Source organism: Eublepharis macularius, chromosome 5, assembly GCF_028583425.1.
Source record: "Eublepharis macularius isolate TG4126 chromosome 5, MPM_Emac_v1.0, whole genome shotgun sequence".
Lineage (NCBI taxonomy): Eukaryota > Metazoa > Chordata > Lepidosauria > Squamata > Eublepharidae > Eublepharis > Eublepharis macularius.
The window spans coordinates 78,189,755-78,214,828 of NC_072794.1; the positions used below are offsets into that span (position 1 = coordinate 78,189,755).

At 44.0% G+C, this 25,074-nt stretch overlaps 1 protein-coding gene across 1 annotated transcript in view; it reads left to right on the plus strand.

Moving 5' to 3' along the window:
• The first annotated feature begins 1,546 nt into the window (after window positions 1-1,546).
• Window positions 1,547-25,074, plus strand: part of KANK4 (KN motif and ankyrin repeat domains 4) — a 54,542-nt gene continuing 31,014 nt past the window's right edge. Inside the window, exons 1-3 of the mRNA XM_054980566.1 lie at window positions 1,547-1,716; window positions 11,919-12,020; window positions 23,963-24,078. The gene's annotated coding sequence lies outside the window, so the exon portion shown is untranslated. The remainder of the gene's footprint in view (window positions 1,717-11,918; window positions 12,021-23,962; window positions 24,079-25,074) is intronic.

Here is a 25,074-nt window from a genome sequence, read left to right on the forward strand (position 1 = left end):
GTACCATTGTACCTTTACACCCTTTGCTATGCTCCTCCCATCTAATTAAGATGCATTGTACCTTTGCATCTGTAAGGATGCCAGGCAACTCTCAAAGAAACTTCACTTCATGAGTAAAAGTTCTTTATTGATAAGACACCAGTATCATACACTTTCACCATCTTTGCTAGGACTGGCAACTACAGACAAGTATCAAGCAGATATAAGTTCCCTAAGGCTACTCCTAATCCCCCTCCCTTCTCCTAATAGTCCTCTAACTCTGCATTGAGGAAAACAGGCTGTGTGATTCATGGACTTTTCAGGGTTAGGCAGGCTCCCAGACTCGGGAGTGATTACAACAGGATCAAACACCTCCTGTTCTCTGTTTTCACCCCAGAATCAAATAATGGAATCACTCCAACAGCATCAGCTTCAGCTTCAGCGGTTATTGAATATGGCAGGTGATCCTGAGCACCTGACAGCATCCTGATGCCTTTCCTTGCAATACCTCTCCCATCTTCTGGCTGGTAGATTAAAGCTCAAGGATCTCCGCTACTACTTGTATCTGACAAAGGGAGCTCTGACTCTTGAAAGCTTGCACTCTGAAAATCGTGTTGGTCTCTGAGGTGCCACTGGACTCAAATCTTGCTGTTCTACTGCAGACCATCAAGGCTACCTACCTGAAACTGACTTGACACAGTCACTATGATGGGTGAAATTTAGTTGATTTATTACCAGGAGAAAAGCCACAGAAATCTTACTGTGAACAATAAACTGTTGGATTGCATGGAAGCCAGAAGAAAAAATCCCAGAGAGCCAACAAACTGACTTAGGAGTAGATCCTGCAGGGTCCTAAAATGTCTGAACAGTGTCTGCAAATTCATGCCTTCTGAGTTGGACGCTTTCCCCCTCAAATCCCAGATCTGGGTATAGGCGTTGTATACATGCTCAAATGCACGCGTATGCTACTTTCACATACATTAGATAATACTCTTTCAAAGCCCTTTAGTGATAGTTTGCAACTGAATTTTCCCCTTTCACACATTGCTAACATCCATTGAAAGTGCATAATCCAATGTGTGTAAAAGCAGCCTTATTTTCTTCCATATTCCAAGAAGGAATCCAGATACTCAGCTGAGGTTCCAGGGGTGAGTGCTGGATCAAATCAAGCTGTGTGTGGTCAAAAACGTTTTTGTTTTAAGAATTTTGTAACATGCATAGGTTGTGCACATTATAGAATACTGACAGAAATTGCCTGCAAACTGTACAATATACTCTACAGAGAAAGGAAGAAGAGAAGGAACAAGTCTGATGAGAAAGTTATAGAACTGTTCCTCAACCATGATTACTGGGAAGTTATTCCCACTCCTCTTCGTGGGAATTGCTTCCAGTAAGCCCGTGGCCCCAAAGTGCATGAATCAGGCTCAAGGCACACGCGCATTACTCCGCCTTGACTATTTGGCTTGAATGTGACCGAAAGAGGCGGCTCTCTGCTCTGCCCACCCGCCGAGCCCGGGAGGGGAGGGGGAAGCTCTTTGCAACGCCAGAGCATTGTGGGCATATTTTCCCCTGCAGCGAGCGAGGAGCCCCGGTTCTGAAGCTGAGCTCCAGAGAGCGCTGTTTTGCCGGCCGAGGAGGGGAACTGCGGGTGCAGCAGCTGGCCAGGCGCAGGGCGCTGGACCCAGGGAGGGCAGTCTTGCCTCTGCGCCGCTGATGGGCTCACGCCAGCGGGGCCAGGTAAAGACTCTCGGCTTCTTCTTTGTGCGCTGCTGCGGCGCCGACGAGGCAGAGTCTGCTCGATCGTTTGCAATGAGCGGGACCTTTGAGCCCAGGCGCCGGGCTGGGTCTTCGGAGACACGGGAGCGGGTGCTCCTTCCCGCCCCCACGGGGCAGCTTGTCTTGTTTTGGGGAATGGGGCCAAAAGGCTCAAAAGGGGAGTGGAAGCGGCAGGGGATGGGGAGGGGGCGCGGCGATGGTGGGACCGACTTTGCGCAGACCGCGACAGGCAGTTTAGCTGCGGGGAAGTCGGAGCAGGCAGCCTGTCTCGCTGTCTCTTCTTCCGCGGTGCAGTTCTCTCCGTCCTAGCTGCTTGCTTGCACGCGGTGACTGCCCTCTGCAGGATCTTGGGCAAGCGTTTCTGCCCTATTGAACTTCAAGGGCATCAGGAGTCCCAGCCGTTTCCAAAGGTCGGTGCCTACGGTGGAACGCAGATCCTTTAGGGGATTGGCTGAGTGCAGCAGATCAACCCCCCCACCCCCGCCCGTCGCGAGTAGGAGGCATTCACTCCACCTAGTAATGCGACTCGGATCGCCCTCCTGCTTGCTTCGGTTCTGTTTTCCAGGAAGGTTTCATATCTGCAAAATTAAAAAGACGACACCGCCTCTGAACTAGGGCAGAGTGCCTTGCAATCAACAAAGCCCATTTAGGATTTGTATCTTTAACGCCCCAGGTTATGGGCAAAGGGAGGAACAGTTCTATGAATGCTCTGAAAAGAGGTGTCAGGAACTTGAGAAAATGTTTGTAAACGTTAAGTTTTTACTGTGAAAAGGATAGTGAAGAATCTAGGATTTAAATCTTCCCTAGAGTTAAGAGAGCTATAAAATTAGCAGCTTTTGTTTTGATCTTTTGCTATTTTGAAACTAGTTTGCTAAAATGCCTATATTTTTCTTCCTATTTGCAATGTAGTAGTACTAGTTTTGTGTGATCAGGCTAATGCCTGGAAAGTAAATCTCACCTCTGGAATCCTTAGCCCAACCTACTTGGTGGTTTTCCAACATGTATTATTTAAACTTATATGCTACAGAGGGTGAGCTGTACAGTTATGCATGTGCAAAGGGCAGACTGATCTCAAAGGACTCCCAATTCCTAACGTTGATTCTTTTCTCTAAACTCAAGGGATTTCTTTCCCAGATGTTAATTTTTAGGAGCAATGGCAATTCCTCAAGGGATTAGCACAGAAAGAAATGAGTAAATAGACTGTGTTCCTGTGCTGAGTAGCTAGGCCAGGGGAAGGGGCATACACTCTTGGAAGAAAAAAATAAATAGCATAAGGGGAAAGATGTTCCAGGGTAAGTGGGCAGGAGATGAGCACTTGGATAGTAGAGAAGCGGTTATCCTGGGATGTGTTTTTAAAAAAATAAATTTGATTGTTACCATGCATGGACATGGTGTGGCTTGTTGTCAGTGACACACAGGAACTATTCAGTAGGGGCCCGTGAGAGTTCACAATATTATACACAACAGTTCCTTAGGAATGGTGGCACTGACAAGAAGAGAGAATCATATTTCACAAGTTCTCTCTGACTGCAGTGTGAATACGTAGTAGATTCTCACAGAAGGACTATGACATGTAGGAAAGACATCTGCTGCCCTATCACCATCTGTCAGAAGAAATCTGTCTAAGACCTAACAGATTGATTCTCCATCCCATCTTCAGTATGTGCCTATGAGGGTGGATTTGGTCTAAACCCTTCAGAACAGGCTGGGAGCCAGGCCTGGATACGTCTTTCTATAGCAGATTTTTAGGAGCATCCACAGAGCATCGGTCTGATCTAGGAGGGCTTTTCTTACGAGCCAGATGGAAGCTAATACTTAGGAGGGAATTCTACATTATGGCTTCAAACAAAGCAGCCCTACATCTCCTCCTCTGCTTACCTCCTAGAAACATCTAGTAGTGTTAAAACACGCAAATTGCTGTTATTGCATTGTGAGCTTCCCTAAAAAGTGGCAACCAGTGAAGTGGATGCAGTGGGACCAGAAATGCATAACACAATACATATGTGCTCTTTTGCTTTACTAAGAATTATGGAGGAGGAACAAGATGAGAAGATCCCTGCAGGAACAGACCGGTGGTCCATCCAGTCCAGCATCTTGTCTCACACAGTGGCCAGCCATTTACTCTGGAAGGCCAACAAAAGGGCATAGCAGTATTAGCATTCCCCTGACATTGCCTCTTGGCACTGGTATTCAGAGGTTCACTGCCTTTCAATGTGGAGGTTCCCTTTAGTCGCCATGGCTAGTAGCCTCTGATAGACCTATCTTCCATGAATCTGTCTAATCCTCTTTTAAAGTTGCCTACACCTGTGATGGGCGGTGCAAGGGTTTTTGGCGCTCGCAGCTGGCCGGCCGGGCGCCTCCCCCACGCACGCACAAGCATGCTCACACCGGCCTGCGTGATGACGTCATGTGTGACGTCATCACAGGAGTGCGAGCGTGCCGCCGACGGCCCAATCACTGCAGCGGGCGGCTGTGATGGTGCGCGGGTGGCCTCCGAGCTCTCCCGCTCGGTTGCCTGCACCGCCGCAGATGCCTGCCTGCGGCAGCTGCACTCGGCCAGGAGCGTGTGCTGGCAGCGGCGGTGGCACGGGGCAGGAGGGATAGGAGGCTGCAGCTCTGTGGCGCACGCTCCCGCCCCCTGCGCCTCCTCCAGCGCTCTCTCCGGCACCCTGCACCTGAGGCCACTGCGTACCTGGCCTCAATGGGTGCGCCGGCCCTGGCCTGTGACCATCACTACATCCTCTGGCAGTGAATTCCACATTTTAATTATTTGTCGCGTAAAGAAGTATTTCCTTTTGTTCATCTTGAATCTACTGCCCATCAACTTCATTGCGTGCCCTCAAGTTCTTGCATTTTTGGAGTTGGAGAAAAAGTTCCCTCTGTCCATTCTTCATAATCTGTGCATAATTTTATAATTCTCTATCATGTCCCTCCTTAATCATCTCTTTTCTAAACTGAAAAGTCCTAGACTCTTCAGCCTTTCTTCATAAGAAAGGTCTCCAAGCCCTTATTTATTTTAGTTACCCTATTCTGTATTTTTTCAAGCTGTGTAGTGTCCTTTTTGAGATATGGTGACCAGAACTGCATGCAATATTCCAAACGAGGCTGTATTATAGAGCTATACAGGGGCCTATAATATTGTCTTGTTTTATTTTTAATCCTTTTCCTAATAATCCCCAGCATAGAGTTTGCCTTTTTCACCACCATGGCACACAGAGACGACATTTTATTGAGATAGCCACTATTATCCCAAGGTCTCTTTCCCTCTCAGTCATAGCACATTCAGACCCCATTTGCACGCACTTAAAGTTGGGTTTTTTTGTTCCAGTATGCACCACCTCAAACTTATCTACATTGGACTTTATTTGCCAAACTGTTGCCCATTCACCCAATTTGTAGAGGTTCTCCTGGAGCTCTTCGCAGTCTTGATTTTCACCGTCCAGAATCATTTGGTGTCATTTGCAAATTTGGCCATTTCAGTACTTTCCCTCAGTTTGAAACACATTAATGAACACATTAAATAGTACTGACTCCAATACTGATCCTTGTGGGTCCCCGCAGCTTGCTTTCATCCATTGCAAGAACTGTCCATTTATTTCTACTCTCTGCCTCCTTTCATTTAACAAAATTTTAATCCATAAAATCCATGTTCTTATTCCATGACTGCTGAGTTTACTTCAGAGTCTTTCGTGAGGTACCTTGTCAAAAGCCTTTTGAAAATCCAAGTATATAATGTCTGCTGGGTCACCATTATCTACATGTTTGTTCATTTCCTCAAAGAACTTCAAAAGATTGATGAAGCAGGACTTCTCTTTGCAGAAGCCATGCTGATTTTTCTTTGTTCCTCACTGTGCCTAATCATTCTCTTTGATTCCAGTTTCTCCTAATTTGTCTAATGTTTTCTTACTTATTTGTTTCTCTGTCCTCTTTGATATACAGCAGACCCCCCCCCCCAGCACTCCATTGCTGTCTTATAGAGCTTATACCCAGGGATGACTGTATCCCATTGATTTTCCCCATTCCAGAGACCAAGAAGATAAGGAACCGTTTACAAGCACTCTTTGGGTGCGATCTATCAGTCAGTTACAAATCCACTTAACAGTAGTAGAATCCAAACCACATTTTGCCAACTTGTCAACAAGAATATCATATGGAACTTACTGAAATAAAGATAAACTGTCTACAGCATTCCACTGGTCTGACAAAGTAGTAACTCTCTCAGAAAAGGAGATAAGGTTAGACTGACATGACTTGTTCTTGAGGAACGTGTGCTGGCTCTTAGTAATCACAGCTGTTTCTTCTAAATGCTGAAGGACTGACTGATGATTTGTTTCAAAACCTTTCCAGGTACAGATGTCGAGCTGACGAGTTGGTAATTACCTGGATCCTCCTTTCCCCCCTTTTTGAAGATGGGGACATTTGCTCACCTCCAATCTTCTGGCACCTCGCCTGTTCTCCAAGAACTCTCAAACATGGTAGACAGAGGCTCCACAATTATATCAGCATAAGTTCCTTTAGTACCTTAGGGTATAATTAATCTGGCCCTGAGGACTTGATTTCATTTAAAGAAGCTAGGAAGGGAATTGCAGCCTAGGATAGGCTGTTTGTGTCGATCAAAGCTGATTTGGCATGGGCTTCCTGTTTTCCATATTGAATGATGCCACTCTGATTTGGCATCTCATTTTTCATTCCAGACATGTGGAAATGCATTGGTGTGGAGTTGGGTTTTCCAGGGGTTGCAGCGTACATCACTTTAAAAAAAAATTGAGCATGAGTTGTAACGTTGCAATGGTGTAACCCAGTGTGCCCACCATTCCCCTTCCTCTCTCCATTTCTGTAGTCATTGATTGGACAGTCCCACACCCTCCAATGTAGTTATGGAATCATAGGGATGTGATTGGCTTGGGAGGGAAACCTAAAAAGTACTTTTGTGTAACTGTGCAATTTGCATACTTTTGTGGCAGCCGTTGCAGTTGTTAACGATTGCTTTGGTGTGTTTGTTTTTGAGAATCATGCTGGTTCCAAAAGCTGCAGTGCTGGCCTTGTCCCAGGTCATCTTGATTTCTCTGAGGCATTCAATGGATGCCTGTTGTACATTCCTGAGGAAGGTGTCTGCCAGGAACCATGCTTTAAGATTGTCCTCTTCTGTGGCACTATCAGCCATCAAACCTCTTCTTTTGGGCTGCATAAGGAGGTCTCAGTGAGCCAGACTAAGATGAAAAGAAGAGGAAGCGGTTTGGAAGTTCCCCAGCTACAAGAGATTTTTGAGGATGCCATGACAGTCTGGGCAATTTGCTGAATCCACGTTTGAAGAAAGCTGTCTGTACCAAACAAATGTCCTAGTGTTACTACCCTTACTTTCTACATAAAAAAAATGGGAGGGGTGCAGGGAGAAGAGGAGGGTAGGAGTGATTTACACTTAGAGCTTGACCATTTAGCACCCCGGGAAAGGAAAGGAGTGGGTGGGAGAAGCCCTACTGGAGTAAGATTTCTACACACACACATAAATTGCTTTAATGCTGGCTTAACATCGACTTTAAAAAAAGTTGCAGCATGCGAGCAGGGGAAAAAAGATGGAATAAAACCAATTCTGCTTCTCATGCCTCCTTTCCGTATGAGGAACTCCAGAGAACAAGAGAAGCAGAATGGAATCAGCATCAGAGTAATCTGATCATGCAGAAAAGGCTAACATATAGTTGGCAAGTAAATTTTTACCTCAAAGCCAGTCTGTAATACTCATGAATAAAGAGCACTTTTTTCACTCTTATTCATTACCATAATATTAGAGCATTGAAAAACAGAAATAATTGTATTCTAGTTCTTTCCATTTTCCAGGTTTATGAGTGAAAACAGGCTAAATTATCGAGAGAGTTGTTTGTACAAGTGAGGGTGTGTATGTGTGAGAACAAACGGGAAAATGAACTGGAGTACATGGAGTCTGAAATGGGTCACCACTTACTGAAGAGTTCATCATTGTAAAGAGCTATGAATGTTTTACCTCCCACAGTCCCAGGACTCTGAAATCAAGTTCAGCCAAAATACTTAGGTGTGGTTTTCTGGCAAGCAAGGGAATCATTAAGAGAAACTTAATTTTAAAGCATTATTGCCAATATAATTCTGGGGCATGGGGGAGGAGACATGCAGGACAGAACACTAAAAACTGATATTTTAAAATCACAGCCTGAGAGAACCGTTACTATTATGCTTTGCTTTTGTTGTTGTTGTTGTCAGTAAGGCACATACTATAGCAAAGAAGAATTAACATTTTTTCTGCAAGTTACAGATGTTATTTGACATAGGGATATGCAGTTCAGTTTGTTATATGTATTAAAATATTGAATTTTGGCTGATTCAGTGAAATCCAGGTATTTGAGATCAAAACAGTTACTACTGAGCTAGATTCAGTATTCTAGATTTTTTTACCAAATATATTTAGTAAATGGCTGTTGTGGGTTTTCCGGGCTGTATTGCCGTGGTCTTGGCATTGTAGTTCCTGACGTTTCGCCAGCAGCTGTGGCTGGCATCTTCAGAGGTGTAGCACCAAAAGACAGATCTCTCAGTGTCACGATCTCTGTCTTTTGGTGCTACACCTCTGAAGATGCCAGCCACAGCTGCTGGCGAAACGTCAGGAACTACAATGCCAAGACCACGGCAATACAGCCCGGAAAACCCACAACAGCCATCGTTCTCCGGCCGTGAAAGCCTTCGACAATACATATTTAGTAAAATTCGATAAACAAGGCTTGGCTGTTCCTTTTCCATTACCCTACAAAGAAACAGCAGTTCCTGCCTTTTTTGCAGAGACGGGAGGGAGGTCATTTTCAACCTAACTCCACCAAATTGGCAGGAAACCTATTCCCGATTATCCTCTAAAGATCCCCTCCAGCCCCCGGATTGATTTTCCCATAGGAAACAATGGCTGCATTTTAGCGAATATCTTTCATATATTCAAACCTAATTAAAGCATCAACTCAGTATTCAGGGAATTGGGGGAGGGGGTTGGTTTGGTATTCCTCATTTGGATTTACTGAATTTTTTTTGGTGCACTCCCCTAATTTGGGATCGTAGGGATACCAGCCCCAGGTGGGGCAGGGGAGCCTCTGCTCCCAATCTCTGCGCTCCCTGTCTCTTCTCACCTGGTTGGTGGGGAGGTGCAGGAACGGTCCCAGGACACCCACAGCATGGTCCCACAGTCTCTGGAGCACTTCTGCATCATTCCAGGAATGACATCATTCCTGGCACGATGCAGAAGTGCTCCTGAGCACATGTGCACACAGTATGCATGAGGTGAGTCCTCCCATTACATCCCCCCCAACGATCCCTCATCTCCTGCTTTCATACCCGGGGGACCTGGCAACCCTACATCTTAAGAATGTAGTCCTAAGTAGAGCTGCATCCTTCAAAGTCCATTGAAGTCAGTGGGCATAGAAGGGTGTGTTCTATGCACTATAACTCCTTATTGGTAATGTTTTGTACTTTTTAAGATATTTGTTGATTTTATATCATCTCTATATCATATGATATATGAGATGCTTTTATATCATCTCAGTGACGAACCCCCACTTTCTGGTTACAGGACAGAAAAATATCTGCACATTGGTTGAGTACAGATAAAAAATAAGGAAAGTATGCTCATCTGAATTGGCAATTTACTCTTAGCCAAGCACAATATATTCTGCTTCCATCCCAGTCCAATTGAGTTATTAATCATTGTGCAGCAAATAGGACAAGCTAAAGATCAAGTACTTAATTCTGATCACAAACTAGTCTGAAACTGATGTGATACTACTGGCTTGAATGGAAGAATCCTAATATTAAAATCCAGATTGCAGAAAAAAGAAATGGGTTCCTGATAGGTATATTTTGTTACATACATTAAAACCTATGTTAACGCAACAACCCATCCACCCTTCTTTCTATTTTGGACGTATATAGTGCTTCCGTTGATTCTAGGCTACAGTACAGCCTTTTCCAGGTCATAGAGGATTTCTGCTTTTTAAACTGCTAAGTTGCAAGGAAAAGATTATCACCATCATATTGCAGGCATTAAGGTTCTCATTGTCCTTACTCTTCTGCTTTAAGGTCTAAGACTCCAGACATGTGGAGTAACAACAGGTGAAGGACAGTGTGAGAGAAGTCATATCTACCAAACTTCTTCCTTCAAAAAAGCAGGAGTCTACTTCCAAAAAGGAGTTGACATCCCTGGACTGATAGGGACAGGAAGTGGTAGGGTTGCCAGCCTCCAGGTGGGGACTGGAATTCTCCCAGAAATACAAGTGATCTCCAGGCAACAGAGATAGTTTCCTCTGCAGAAAATGGCTGATCTGGAAGGTGGACTCTATGGTATTATACCCTGCAGCATTCCCTCCCCTCCCTCACCACCACCCCCTCCAGGCTCCACCCCCTAAATTTCCAGAAATTTCCTGACCTGGACTGGCAGCCCTACACACAACAGGCTCTGCACAGAGATGTAGTACTACTGTGTTCCCTACCATGTGATTCAAGCTGTGTTGAGTTCCTGAGTGGTTGGCAAAAGTGGCATCAATGTTTGCCTACTGGTAGCATATAACCAGCTGTCTACACAGAGTCAACACTTAGCATGTTCATTAGTCACTATCCAGAGCTGCATATAGCCACCATTCCCAGTTGTCTGTAATGTAAAAGTTCTGCTGTACCATCAACAGAGTGTGGCCAAAACGGTATCTTGACCACTTTTATAAAAACTTAACTTCCTTAGTATTTTGTGAGTGGACCTCAGGAGGTGTAGACCTTGAATCTTGGCTATACACTGTTAACCTGTAAGGCAGTTTTGGAAAGGCAGGCTTGCTTTTTGTCTAACATCCAAATTTTTATCCCACAAAAGTCAATGGAACCTTTGTCATTGACTTTAGAGGGTTAATGATTTACCCTTCAGATAATGTCCTGTTTTTGCCATCTGTCAGGACATGTGAAGGGGTGGGGGAAATAGAAGTGAAACAATTGTTAAAGTCCTTTTTTTACATAAATTGCATGAATAACTTCCACACCCCAGTATCTATGCTCAGACACATGTCTAGGAACTGGTTTGCCCAACAGAAGTTCAGGTAAAACATTTTACCTGAGAGGAAATTACATTTTTAATCAAAATTGATGGTTGTGTGTATATGGATGATTACCACCTTGCTATGTTTATTTATTTAAAACATTTCTGTGCCACCTTTCCAACCCAATAGTGTCCCCAAAGTGATGAACATCAAAATATTAAAACATTTCAACATTAAAATATCAAGACATTAAAACAGCATTTAAAATAAAAGTTTGTATAAAATACTTAAACAATGAAATAAATCTTATATACATTCAATAACCCAACTGGGAGAAGAGCCAATGAGAGCAAGTGAGGGAGAGAGGACCTGGAAGAAGGGCCAATGATAGCTAATGAGACAAAAAGTCTTCATCCACTGGTGGAAGACAATGATAGAGGGAGGCAGATGAATTTTCCTGAGAAAGGAGTTCTTGAGTTTTGACACCATGACCAAAAGGCCCTTTCTCAGGTTACCACCTGTCTAACCTCAGATGGCGAGGCACCAGAAGCAGGGCCTCCAAAGATGACTGAAGTGGACAAGTAGGTTCGTATGGGAGGAGGCAGTCCTTGAGATACGCTGTCCCCAAGCCGTAAAGCGCCTTGAATTGGGCTCAGAAGTAAACGGTGAGACAGTGTAGATGGAACAAGACTGGAGTGATATGGTCCTTGCAGTCCACTTCAGTCAACATTCTAGCTGTAGCATTCTGTACCAGCTGTTGTCTCCAGTCTTCAAGGGTAGCTCCACGTAGAACTCATTGCAGTAATAACATCTAAATGTTACCTGGGTATGCACCATAGTGGCAAGATCTTTCCTGCCCAGGAAGGGCTGAAGCTGGTGAAAGGTTGCTCTGACCTCCACTTCCACCTGTTTATCCAACAGGAGGCCTGGATCCAGCAGCACCCCCAAGATATGAACCTGCTCCTTTAGGGGGAAGTGCAACCCCATCCAGAACAGGAGATACCCATTGAAGAATTGCCATGTGTGGAATACAGCTGCCAGTCTGTTTCATATCATTGCTTTATTTGGGCTGCGGTTGGGAAGGCTGTTGACTAATCCCAAGTATGTGATTCTTATGGTTTGTTTGCATTTTATTTACAGATATACAGACTGAGGAGGGGAACAGAAGCAAGCATACAGGCAGTGTGATCCCTAAAAATCTACTTTCTATACTGGTTCTTTTCTTGGTCTCCTCACAGGCAGGTTAGAGTTTAGTTGCATGTCTTTTGACTAGCAGGTGGTTATGATTCTAGAGCAAAATACTGCAAAGACCACAAGGAATAATTCCTTCCAGCAGTATTCAATCAAGGTTGATGTACATAGTTCATATTTCACATGTGAAAAATTTCATAATCAGTCCATCTAAACTTGCTAGAGTCATTGTAGTCTGTAAATAAAGATGTACCTTCTAATAATGTTGCCTTATCTGAGTCAGTATACACAAACTGTTGTGTGGGCAAACCAACCTCAAAGTAATGTAAATTAAAAGGTACGTTAGGTTTATTTAGCAGCAGTCATCAAACTCTGGCTGAGGACCCCAAAGTATGTCATGATTCTCTTGTGAAAGGGTTGTGGGGACAGGAGGAGAAGGAGGAGGAACAGGGTGACCTGGAAGAGGAGCTTCTAGGAGGCTTGATGGAAAATGAACACTACTTAAGCACAAGTCATTGCTTAAACAACAGCAGTTGAAATGTATAATAACAATATAATAATAATAACTGTATACTTATATACCCTTCTTCTATACAGATTAATGCCCACTCAGAGCAGTGAACAAAGTCAGTGTTATTATCCCCACAATACAGCTGTGGAGAGCTGAGGCTGAGAGGAGGGGCTTTCCTGAGGCTTCTTGCTGAGCTCATGGCAGTGGTGGGATTTGAACCAGTAGAATGCTGACTCACAGTGCCTCATAGTTTGTCTGGAAGCACACATGGGTCTTGATGCAATGGCAAATCAAAGACTTTAAAACTTTTGTTTAGAAAATTGATCTCAATTGTCAGGCATGACTGAGAATCGTGGTTCTCAACCTGAAATGTATTAATAGTGAGAAAGAACAGGGTAGTCTTCTGGTGGCAAGCAAAATTCTTTGACGGGTCAGTCTGTACTTACACACCCAAATGCAGAAAAATATTTTTAAAGATAGCCTCACTGTTCTGCAGCACATCAATATATGATTTTTTAAAAAACAAATCTGTCCGTGGTCTTGAATTACAGGCTTAGTGCTGTGTGAAAGGATGCTATTTCAAAATTAATGGGCTTCATATAGATTTTATGGAATCCAAGCCCTTAGTGTAGAAATTTGTGTTTTTCTTTAAATTTTTATTTAAAGCATGTCTTGATTCCACTTTAAACCTAAAATAATCCAGCCGTGTTGAAATAACAATATGATCTTTTACACATTCAGGTTACCAGACAGTTAGAATTCTAATGGGGGTGTTTGGTGAGTAAAAGTATCTTTCTGTATCAGGGGTGGCCAAACTTGCTTAATGTAAGAGCCACACAGAATAAACGTCAGATGTTTGAGAGCCGCAATACATGATGCACTGAAGTGACTTCAGATGAAGAGGTGGGTTTGGGGGAGTGTCCTGAAAGTGACATCACAGGAAGGGGTGGGGTTTGGGTGCAGTATGCTGGAAGTGATATCATCATAAGTGGTGGAGCTTGGGAAGCGCCATCACCTGACCTCTGACTTGCAAGTGTCACATCCTTGCTAGGCTTCACTAAGTCCCCAGGTATTTTCTGAGTCAGACCTGGCAACCCCAAAATTTTTATTGAAAATATGAAAGATATGGAAAGAAGGAAGGAAGGAAGGAAGGAAAAGGGAGGGAAAGACATGGAAAGAAAGAAGGAAAAAAGGAAAGAGAGAGGAAAAGACATGGAAAGAAAGGAGGGAAGGGAGACGGGGAAATAAACTAAACTAATATGTATGGCCATGGCGATACTCAGAAACCTCTGGGAGCCACACAATATGTCTAGAAGAGCCACATGTGGCTCCCGATCTGCAGTTTGGCCACCCCTGTTCTACATAATGAACTTTAGTTTCAAAGCTCAAAAATTGGAGATAAGCAACAGTTGGCATTTCAGTGAATCATTTGAGCATGATTTCTGTCTTGCTGGATGGATTGGAGAAGGCTGTTCTTTTGGGCAAAGCCTCCCAACTTCATTTTATCCCAGAATTTACTTTTTAAGGTAAAACATGGATTTCATTCGTTTTATGGACAACTTTTGTATTGGACTATATTTTTACTGTTTTAGAGATACTTTCTTTTAACCTTTTTCAGTTTTGTAAATATTTGTAAATGTGTAAATATTCAAGAAGTATACAGAAGAGATGGAAGGATGACAGATACCTTCAAAGAAGAATCTTTTGATGAAGAACCAGAAACCTTAGAAAATGAAGTGAAAGCTGCACTCAAAGCAATTGAGAGAAAAAAGCACCTGGAGTACATGGGATACAACTAGAGCTATTTTAAGATACAGAAACAGAGTCCATCAAAATCTTAACAAGAATCTGTCAACAAATATGGAAACTAAAACAATGGCTCACAGACTGGAAACACTCAGTCGGTGTTCCAGTTTCAAAAAGGGGACACCAAAGAGTGCTGCAACTATTGGACCATCATGTTAATTTTTCATGCAAGCAAAGTGATGCTCAAATTCTACAGCAAAGACTCTTACCATATATGGAACAAGAAATGCCAGCTGTCCAAGCTGGATTTAGAAAAAGAAAAGGCGTTAGAGATTACATTGCAAATTTACAATGGCTAATGGAACATACCAGGGAATTTCAGAAGAAAATCAGCCTATGTTTTATAGATTACAGCAAAACTTTTAACTGTATGGATCATGAAATGCTATGGATGATGTTAAAAGAAATGGGTGTGCTACGACATCTGATTGTTTTGATGGGCAACTATATTCTCTGGTGGTCCAAAGGGAGTGGGGTCATTCCTTACTACTGGGAAGCGACTCCTATCCAGTGCAGGGTCAGTCAAAAGTTTCCTTCACTCCTCAGTTTTTCCTGACCCTGCCTGGGTGCAGGACGTCGATTTGCTCTCTCCGTAAGAGCATCAGATCCCGCAGCTAATACAGCAAAAAATAATAATAATAAGAGGACACAGAGGAAAAACGGACAAGCTCGCCAGGCTACGGTTTTCTCCCCCCCCCCCCCATTTCCATTTGCTCTGAGTTGGTTTCTCCCATCTGACGACTCGGAGCGACGGCTAGTAGCAGGGCCAACGGCGCTAGACTTTCTAGTTTCCATGGCCCTTGCAGGAGCTCCTGCATGGGATTTCGGCCCTCGTGCTTGAAATCCCCCCTCCTCTCGTCCTCTCCTCGGCGAGGGTGTGGTAGAGTTCCAGAAGACCAGCAGGAGTAACGTTGGGCCCCAGGGCTTTGATCTTAGCTCCTGCGCGGGCTTTTTGCTGGCACCTCTTCGCTTGCAAAGAAAAGCGGCTGCCGGCGGAGAGAGAGGTAGAAAGCCTCAAGGGCTTATTCCTTGCTGTTTTCTCTCTTGGCGCTGGCTGTGTAACTACTTCATTAGCCTTTACTGAGTTTGCCTCCCCCCTTCTTTTTCCATTGCCTTAAGACTCCTTTCTCTGTTTCGTAGGGACGCTGTTTTTGGCGGGAAGAAACAGCAATGGCGGCAAAGGCGGGATTGTCTACAACCTCGAGTGCAGGGGATGCTCTGTGCGAATTAGAGCTCCCCAACTCTCCAGCCTCCATTTCCAATCTCCAGGGGATGAAGGGGAAAATGTTGAATCTGACCCTTCTATTCAGGAAGCCAAAGCACACATTATGTCGTGGCTGGGCACAGAAATGAGGAAGGAGTTTAAAGTAATGTTAAAAGAACATGGTTTACTTAAAGAGGTTTCTGCCCCTTCAGAGAGGCTAGGCAGGAGTAAAAAAGGCAGGCAGGTCTAGACCAAGTACTTCCAAGTCAGGCAAGTGTAGGGGACCTTCTCTTTCCCCTCCAAGATCAAAAAAGAGAAGAGAGGAGGAATCTTCTGCCCATAGGGAATTAAGCCCTTGGGAAGATGATCACTCCAACTCAGACATGTCAGACCTCTCTTTGGTTTAAGAAGAGGGAGAGTTGTCAGAGGAGGAGGATACATTGGCACCTACCCAAGTGTGATTGTTTCATCAGGAGGTCTTTGCTAGACTTTTGCCTAAGGTACTTAGGGTTCTTGAGATTACCCCAACGTCTGCTGGTAAGAGGGAAACAGCCTCTGCCTTCCCACAGGGATCAGAAAAGGCTCTTCCTAAGAAGGGGGGTACACAAGCCAGAATTCCCTTACCGGCTGTTTTCTATGACATCATGAAAGCAGAATGGGAGATTCCAGCTAAGTCAAAGGCTACGCAACCAGTGGTATTAAAATTTTACATCTTGACACCAGATACGGCGAAAGAAGTAAAATTACCTGTGGTAGACAATCCCATATCTAGCCTGGGAACCACTTTGGTTCTCCCCATGGGGGCGGATGGCCTCCCTAAGGACCCGTGTGATGGAAGAATCGAACAGTCCTTAAGAAGGAACTTTGAGGCTTCAGCAACATCTCTATGAGCCTCAGTAGCCGGCTCTTTATTTGCTAGAGCAGCCTTTTCCTGGGCATCAGACTTGGCTGCAGCGGGGAGTGATGTCCCCAAGGAAACCAAAGATGAAGTCAAGAAGAATGCATTGGCCACGGCTTTTGCTGCAGATGCATCAATTTTCTTCCAGAGCCATAGGATTCAATGTAGTAGCCAGAAGAAATACTTGGTTATGGAAATGGGAAGTAGATCCTTAGGTTCAAGCTAAAGTGGCGGCTATTCCATTCAAAGGGACCAACCTTTTTGGTGAAGCATTAGAAAGATTTCTGGTGGAGGACAAAGAGAAGAAAAAAATACTGCCTTCAAAAAAAGAAGGAATTTCAACACAAACAGAGATTTCAGTCCTTTCGTGACCAAAAGAGGTCTCCTCGGCTCAGGAGTTCCAGGTCCTTCAAGAAACAATGGCAATCCAGGTCCAGAATGGATACCACAGCTACATCTTTCTCCAGATTCAGACAATTCAACAAGGCACAGAAAAAGGAGACCTCAGCATGACTACAATGCCCCAGATCAGCCCTCAGAGATTGGGGGCAGACTACAGGAGTTTGCAGACGTATGGCGTCAGACAATCTCAGACAGATGGGTTCTAGACACGGTGACAGAGGGATACTCTCTAGAGTTCTTCTCTCTTCCTCCAAGACGTGTTTTACAACTACCAAAAAACCCATCCATTTTAAAACACCAACTTCTGTTACAGGCAATCCGTCACCTGGTCCAAATCAAGGCTATAGAACCTGTACTGGTAGATCAGAGGGACCAAGGGGTTTACTCCGCTTTATAGTACCAAAGAAAAAAGGAGACTTCAGAGCCATCCTAGACCTGCAGTGGCTGAACAAATTCATCAAAACACGCAAATTCAGGTTGCAGACTCTAAGAACTATTGCAGCAGCCATTCAAAAGGGAGATTTCTTAGCCTCTATAGATCTCTCGGAAGCATATCTGCACATACCGATAAGAGAATCACATCAAAGGTTTCTGAGTTTTGCATACAACGGACATCACTTCCAGTATCGAGCTCTCCCGTTTGAACTCAAGTCCTCTCCCAGAGTCTTTACCAAGGTACTAGTCACTCTGGTGGCATTGCTTCAGCTGCAAGGAATATCACTCTTTCCTTATCTCGACGACCTTCTAATCAAAGCACCCTCCCAGAAATTGGGAATGGAAGCGGTAAGAAAGACATCAGAATGCCTCCGACAACGTGGCTTTGTGATCAACACAAAGAAAAGTTTGTTGACTCCAGTGCAAAGAATAGTCCATCTAGGAGTGTTGATAGACACAGCAAGGGACAGGATATTCTTATTCCAGGAGAGACAAAAGAAGATACAGTCTCTGATTGCTTGGATACAACTAAACCAGTACTGGACAGTCATGTCTCTGGCTCAGCCAGTGGGCATGATGGTCTCCTGTCAAGATGTACTTCAATGGGCGAGGTTTCACACACGACCATTTCAATGGTTCCTTCTTCCTTACCAGATGGCCATCGCCCATAGGAAGCACGTCATAGTCAAATTACCAAAACGCATCAGTCAGGAGTTGAAATAATGGATGGCTGCAGACAGATTTCTGATGGGAGTTCCCCTCAGAGAACCAAAGAGGGTGATCATGATGACAGATGCCGGTCGTTGGGGCTGGGGAGCTCACATTCAGAAATTCACAGCTCAGGGTACCTGGATGGGAGCAGAGCGTTGTCAAAGTATGAATCTGCTGGAACTGAGAAATGTCAAGAACGGGCTCTTTCAGTTCAAGGCTCAAATGTCAGACGCTCATGTACTAGTACGCACAGACAACACAACTGCGAAGGTGTATTTAAACAGGGAAGGAGGAACAAAGTTCAAAAAGTTGCACGCAGAAGCGAGCCTTATAATAAGATGGGCAGAAGACAACATTCAGTCGCTATGGGTGGTCCATGTGGCAGGAAAGGACAACATCCTGGCGGATCGGCTAAGCGGAGGAAAGATAGACCAGGGTGAATGGATGCTGAACAAGGAGGTGTTCCAGGGATTTGCGCCAAGTTTGGCATTCCAAACACAGACCTGTTTGCGAGCGCAAGGAACCATCAGGTGCCACGGTATATTTCCAGGGGCAGGGAGTCCCTGGCATTGGATACAGACACACTGACTTGCGGATGGCCAAAAGGACTTCTGTACGCCTTTCCACCGATTCAGATACTTCACAGGGTGATACAAAGGATTGTAGAGCAAAGGGCAGAAGTGATACTAGTAACACCACATTGGCCCAGAAGGACTTGGTTCCAGGACCTGATGAGCATGTCATCAGCGGACCCTTGACACCTCCCTATCAGGCTGGACTTGTTGACACAGGGACTCCTGCTACATCCACGACCGGAGATATTTCAGCTCACTGCTTGGAAGTTGAACTCCGGCAACTTAGGCAGCTAGACTATTCGGATCAAGTCATAGCTACCATGTTAGCTTCAAGGAAAAACCCCACAAGTTCAAGTTATAATACTTGGCAAGTTTTCCAGCGTTGGTGTGCAAATAGACATAGGGACCCTCTACGACCATCCATCAACAAGATCCTACTTTTTCTTCAAGAGGGAGTAAACCAAGGACTCAGTACAAGTACCCTAAAAAGGCAGGAGGCAACTATTTCTGCTATAGCAGGGTGTAGGAAGAGGAGATCCCTTACTCAACATTTGCACATAAAAAGATTCCTACAGGGTACAGCTCTCATCAATCCTCAGATCCCTAGGTTTCCAACATGGAATTTAAATGTAGTGTTAAAGGCATTAACGGGGAAACCCTTTGAGCCCATGGCCACGTGTAACCGTAGAGAACTTACGTTCAAAACTCTCTTCTTAGTGGGGATTGCATCCGCCAGACAGGTGTCTGAGTTGAATGCCTTGTCAGTAGATAAGGAGCTCTGCATTTTTCACAATGACAGGGTGGTTTTGAGACCAGATTTGTCCTTTATTCCCAAAATTAATTCTACCTTCCATAGGGGTGCGGAGATTAATCTGCCATCTTTTTGCACCAACCCCAAACATGAGAAGGAGAGGGAATGGCACTGTTTGGATGTTAAGCATGCCCTTAGTTACTATATTGACAGGACAAAGCAGATCCAGAAATGTGAATCAATGTTCATTTCCTTTAGGGGGTCGAACATAGGAAAACGCGTTTCTACGTCTACTCTGAGTAGATGGATTAGGAAGTGCATCAGACTGGCTTACAAAGCTAGGAGTTTGAATTTCCCAGAGGGGATCACTGCACACTCCCTTAGAGGGGCGGCAACCTCAACCGCCTATAGATACTGTCCTATACATCATTCTAAGATAATTAATAATGTGCATAAACCTGATACTACTCTGATATGCTTTTTTTTTTTTACAGCTAGAGTATATCTACACGGGCTTTTTATACACACACACACACACACACACACACACACACACACACACACACTTCAAACTGTGCCACTTTACTGTCACATCAGGGGACAGGAAACATTTTAACAAATGTGTTGTGCATCTTATACAGCTTTCTTCACAAGTTTGGTATAAAGAAAAAAGGCCTCCTTTTCTCCCCAGGATAAAGGAAGCCACTGTCAGAATGCTCCTTTTTATTTCCGCTGAAGTTCTTGGGGTGCACACCCCATGATCTTGATCTCACTCATAGAGGTTTCTCTACAACAGTGCTAAATAAGCTACCCTTTGTAGAATGTCAGCACGTACATGGTGCAGATTAACAACAGCTGCAATCAGCTGTGACTATGCCTTATGGCAGTGGAACCAAAAAAATTCTACTTGTAATCCTGCCCAGCGATATACTAATTGTTATACTTTAAATGTGTTATGTTAGTTAGGCAAGCTACAGCTTTGTAAGGACAGAAAAATCATCAAAGCCTTTCAAATGTTAGACTTAGCTATCTTAAGCAGTTCGAAGTCACAGTTTCATCGTTCACAAACCCTAGCCTTTACAAGTGCAATCCTAATCAAAGCCACACCCTTCTAATCCCATTGACTTCAGGGGATTTAGAAAAGTGTAACTCCTTAGGATTGCACAGATAGTTACTGATGCCAGTGCAGCTGCAGCACTGAATATGACTTGAGACAGCACTTTTTAATCAGGCTGTTTTCTGCTTCGTCTAATCAAGATCTCATGCCTTTTCTCTTAAGATGAAAATCCACCCTAAGATGAAATTCCATCCAGTGTGGAATTTACTGCATCGTGTATCACTTGACTTCATCCTTGCACAGTTATTTTCTGTCCCTCTGCTTCACCTGACAGACTGAAAACTCATTATATACATTTCTAAGTTTCCAAACAAAAATGAAAGTAGATACAATAAATATTCCCCGAGAGTCTACATTTAAATTTAATGGGTTTCTGTTGCCAGCAATTCAGCTTGGCTACTATTTGATCAGTTGGAACACCAACCTAGAAAAGTTCTTTAAGTTGGAAATGCTATATCACAACTGAAGAGCCGATGCAAGAAGATGATGTAAAGGATAAGTCATGACACCAAAATGGTGTAGCATAGAGGAGACCATAAGATACTCACTCAGTGGATTCCAGCATGGAAGGGAGTTTTCAGTTTGCCCTAAAGTTTATGAATCCTGCTTCTGAAAGGCATTTTTGACTCTTACATGGGATAGTCTTGTATATAGATCCAGCCTCACTCTCTTTCTGGTCAGAATATGGTTGCCAAGTCTGTTTTTAAATGTCAAGGATTTTGGCAAGCTGTTTGTGTTTTCAAAAGAGTATATCTACAATAATAAGCAACGATTGGGGACCTACAACGAAGTGTTGTGGTCAGTTCTGAGCAGGCTCCTCTCCTTGCTCCATAGGTTGCAATTCCCAGTTGCTGGACATAGACTGATCCAAGGCCAGCAAAATAAATTTAAAAAATTGTAACACTGGAAACACTGAACAATACAATGGTGCATTATTGTTCTCATTATAGCATATTAACTGTGGACAAAAATTGTCACATTTAAATAATAAACATCTCCTTGAAAGTATATTATATACATTTTATTTTTTATTTCATTTATACCCCACTTTTCTCCCAAGTGAGGACTCAAATTGGCTTACATCATTCTCCTCCATTTTGTCCTCACAACAACCCTGTGAGGTAGGTTAGGCTGAGAGTATGTGAATGGCCCAAGGTCACCCAACAAGCTTCCATGGCAGAGCAGGGAATTGAACCTGGGTTGCCCAGATCCTAATCCATCACTTCATCCATTACCAGGGCCGGATCTAGGGTTCCCGGATGCCCAGGACAACCCAAGGCCGGCTGTCCTTGCGCACGCGTAACATCACGCAGGGCGGGCATGCCGCCAGCGGAGCGGCAGCAGCACCAGCGGCTGGGAGGCCACCCACACCACTCGCCTGCCCCACTGAGGGGGCAGCCGGCTTGCCGCACACTCCCTATCCTGCAGGGCAGGCGAATGGCGCGGGCGGCTTCCCAGCCCTCCGTGCCAGTCACCCAACAGGACAGGGAGCGTGCGGCAAGCCAGCCACCCCCTCAGCAGGGCAGGTGAGTGGTGCGGGCGGCCTCCCAAGCTCTCTGTGCCATTCACCTGCCCAGCTGAGGGGGCGGCCAGCTTGCCACGCGCTCCCTGTCCTGCGGGGCAGGCGAATTGCTCGGGTGGCCGCTCAGCCGTCGTCACTGCCACTGGCACGCTTCCGGCAGCTAGCAGCTGCGCCCGGCACCCCCTCTTTGGCGGCGCTGGGGGAAGACTACCCCCCTGCCCCCCCTCGATCCGGCCCTGTCCATTACATCATATATACAGTATACACAGGAATCAACGTTATCTAATGTGGTATATTATTTTTCATAAAAAGTTATTTTCTATACATTCTGTGTGAATATAAACTTGTCTTAAAAAGCATTTCACTCGTTCAAAAGGAGCAAACGTTTCATATGAGTTTTTCTGGTGTTTCCCAGTGTTCTCCCAATGAAATTTTTCCTCTTTATTTCCCCAGCTGTTTATTTCCCCTTGGTTGAAAAATAACTTTATCTCTCAGACTGGAAAAATGTGACCTTTGAACTTTGATTATAAGAAATTCAGTCTTGCATCTGGTCCCCTAGCACTGGGTTTACTCCTCATCTGGTTGCTCTTCACCTTCATCCATTTCGAAAGCTGAGGAATGGGTCCCGTCCCTGAGCCTCTCCTTTGCAAGCCTATGGTGAAATTTGCCTATAGCTCTCTTTCAGGGGGTGAAGGGGAGGTAAGCAGTGTTCTTCAGTCCTCAACAGGAACACTGCAGGCAATTTTGCTTAGGCCAAGTGAAAGTGAATGGCATGAATTACTGGGATTAAAATGTGATGAATAGATAGGGTAATTTTTGAGATGAATCTTCTGTTCTTCACACTAGAGGCTGAAAGCAAAGAGATAGCTTCGCGTTAAACAGCATGTTAAGGCATGGCCCATCAAATACAATTTTTTAAAAAAAGTTTTAGTCTATGATCATGCACAATACTAGAAGAAGCCCCATATACGTTAACCTACCATGGTGTTATACAGATCAGGGCTTTCTAAGTCTGAGCAATTGTCTATTTTCTTTAGATGAAGAGCTATAAAACCCCTTCATACATTATGATGGCCGGCTTACCTATGGGACTGCCTCCTTCCCTGTGTTCCTTCACGGCAGCTTCGTTCATTCGAACAGGATCTCTTGCACATGTCAGCCTGCACATTGGCGAAATCAACAGCAGCCCGTGCACAGACTTTCTCTGTGGGGGCCCCTACCCTGTGGTATGGCCTGCCTGAGGAGGTCAGGAGAGCCCCCACTCTCCTGGCTTTCCACAAACAATGCAAACCCAAATTATTCAAAAAGGATTTTTATTCAGCTAGGAGTGCTGTACTGTAGGGAGGGGGTCTCAGATGCTTCGCTAATGAGTTGGGGACCATAGACTTCACCATTATGTTTTGCTTTTCATATTTTCTGTTACACTGTGGAATTGTTTATGGAAATGTCCTTGATACTGAATGGAAATTCCCTTGATACTGATTGTACTAATCTCTTACTACTTGGAGTCTCAGTGAGAAAGGCAGACTACAGATGACAAAAATAAATAAATAAAATTAGAAACTTCTTAAATGCACCTTTTAAAATATCATGCATGAAATAGCTCTAATTCTGAGTATTTAAATGGAAACTTGGTGACTTCAGTTTTAGTTTCAGAACATGTTTTGTTGCAATATTCTGTCAGTTGCAATGCAGGTCTTATCTTGAGGAAAGTTATATTGTTACTATAAATTCAGTTTCTCAGATGAGATTTCCCCCGTAACAACAGCCTCAAAACTGGCAGCAAATATGAGCAATGTTTCAACTCTGGAACAATTTAGCTATCCCTTGAGTTCCCTTGTTTGTTCAGTTTCTTCGTGTAAATGTCCTAGTGTCTTTTGTCCTAGTTGTGTCTCAGATTGATTTAGCCTCCCTTGAGGTTTTTAGCACAGCCCAACTTTTCTCAAAAGGAGGGATGGCACAGTATTCTTTTCTTGCCACCTCTCAACAGTTGTTATCAAGAGCTGCAGCAGCCAGAGATGAGAAAATTAGAGTTTTAAATGTGCTTCCTTTCAATTACAGCGTCCTTGTGAAGACAACCCCCTCTGCCTACTCCTGCAGAAGACCTCTGCCTGCTGTTATAGCTGCCACCCACTGACCTTCCACTGAAGTAAAGAATCAATAGCGTGGAATGCTCGGTAATGATAGCAGATGCTTTGCTGGGTTTTCTTCTCCAGTTGTACAGATTGTGCTTTTTCATTGGTGGTTGCAGCTCAGATTTGTGTGTGTAGCTTGAGGGAATAAAAAGCCACAGACAAAATGGTCCATTCAGAATATTATATTATATATATATTACAATTAGTTATGCTGCACTTTTAATTTATTTCTCATTTATTTCTAATACATTTCTAATAATTTTTTCAGTCAGAGAACTATGTTTGCATTTTCTCCCTTTTTGTTAGAGCAGAGTTATTGCTGTGTGATCCTGGAATACCCAAGGATGTAAACTGATCTGCAGGGAGAGGTATATCCAGTGTAAACTGAACTTGAAGTTATTAACAATAAATGTACCAAGGAGTAGTGATGTGCATTATACCCCAGGATTTATCCCAAAGTTCACAGCCCAAAGCACAATAATTGGGTTCCTTTCTGTACAGGCTCAGAATTTATAACATACCTTTTGCTAGCTGTCAAGAATAAAAAAGGAATGAGGATGACTCCCAAGTACAGAGCCGAGCCAAATTATCAGGTGGGCTTTCATACACAGGTAATAGGGATGAACTGTAAGGAAATGGTTCAAAGAGATGCTTCCATAAAGGCTGTTACTGTCATTTATGATGTCATGTCAAACAATTTTAACATTGTTTCAAATTTCTGTATTCTGTACCCTATTGTATTGTTTACTGAATGTCTTAGCTATTGATCATATTGAATTACACTGTGTAATCTGCCTTGAATCTCAGTGAGAAAGGTGGACTATAAATAATGTAAATAATACATAAAGATGGCACTAGTCAGGAGAAGAACAGTGGGCAGCCAATGTCCCACCTAAACCCATAATCACACCTAAAGCTATAGAACTCAGGATGACAAGGGGCAAAGGGGAAACAAAAGCAGGCCTTCCCATGAGTAGGGAGTGGGAGAAACAGAGAGAATAAAAGCCTTGAGCATGAGGCTGCCATTTGCCATGAGGA